We start from the raw sequence: 1038 nt of genomic DNA on the forward strand, positions 1-1038 counted from the left end.
ATATGTATAGTATTATTACAAGCCCATCTACAAAATGAATGATTTCTAGCAATAATGAAACTTAAATTCATTCAAATCTCAATAAAAATAACCACAAACTACATATTACCTTAAAATCTAATAATGTTCAATGTCGAAAATCGATCTTATGTATCATATAACTGTCATAATGAAACAATGCAAAGATAGTACGTTACGGCTGCCTTGGGGGTGTTGAATATATAATATATACTCTTTTCATACATTAATCTGTGCAAGAATGGGATAATGCTGCAATAAATGCAATCACACTAATTCAAACCATCACATTAACAAAGCCCAACATAATTCAGCAATCTAGTTTACAGCTCGTAGACCTCGCTGGCAACTTGAAATGAAATACAAAACCAAAGATTATTAACAGAACAAGGTAAAACATTTGGTAGAGATTTGTTGGACGATTGCGTGACAATTGCCGAACACGACACCACTTATATTTCTTTCTCATACTCCGTTATTAAACGCTGTCAACTTATCGAACACCACTTACTTCATTCTACCTGAACAGACAAACATACCCTCACTGTGTAAACAAACAACTTACTAATCGCAAGTCATTTTTGCCATAAAGAACAGCGGAGAGGTTGTCTGTCGCCATGGTCGTCTCGAGAGTGACTGCTCGATGAACACCACACACTTGCTGTTTACGTCGCCTTTTCCGAATGCGAGCCTCGACTTCGGTTTATTTTCATTTGTTGGGTCCATTATATATCTGCATTTATATGAATGACAGTATTAAATTCTGGACTTAGTCATGTGTGCATCTATTTTAATACCGACTATGGTTGAATGGTAGGAAAATATGCGTGTTCATATTAATATCTAGTCAAAGGAAGTCACGCAGACATAGTATTTTTTACAGAGGAGAATCCATGGGCCGTGTGCAAAAGATCTGAAGTTTGTATAAATGACGATGAATGAATTTTCAATAGAAAATTGTAATAAGTGTAAACACTGTTGCATGTATATTGATGATCTTATGTCTGATTGCACTAAACA

Source organism: Penaeus monodon, chromosome 32 (genome assembly GCF_015228065.2).
Source record: "Penaeus monodon isolate SGIC_2016 chromosome 32, NSTDA_Pmon_1, whole genome shotgun sequence".
NCBI lineage: Eukaryota > Metazoa > Arthropoda > Malacostraca > Decapoda > Penaeidae > Penaeus > Penaeus monodon.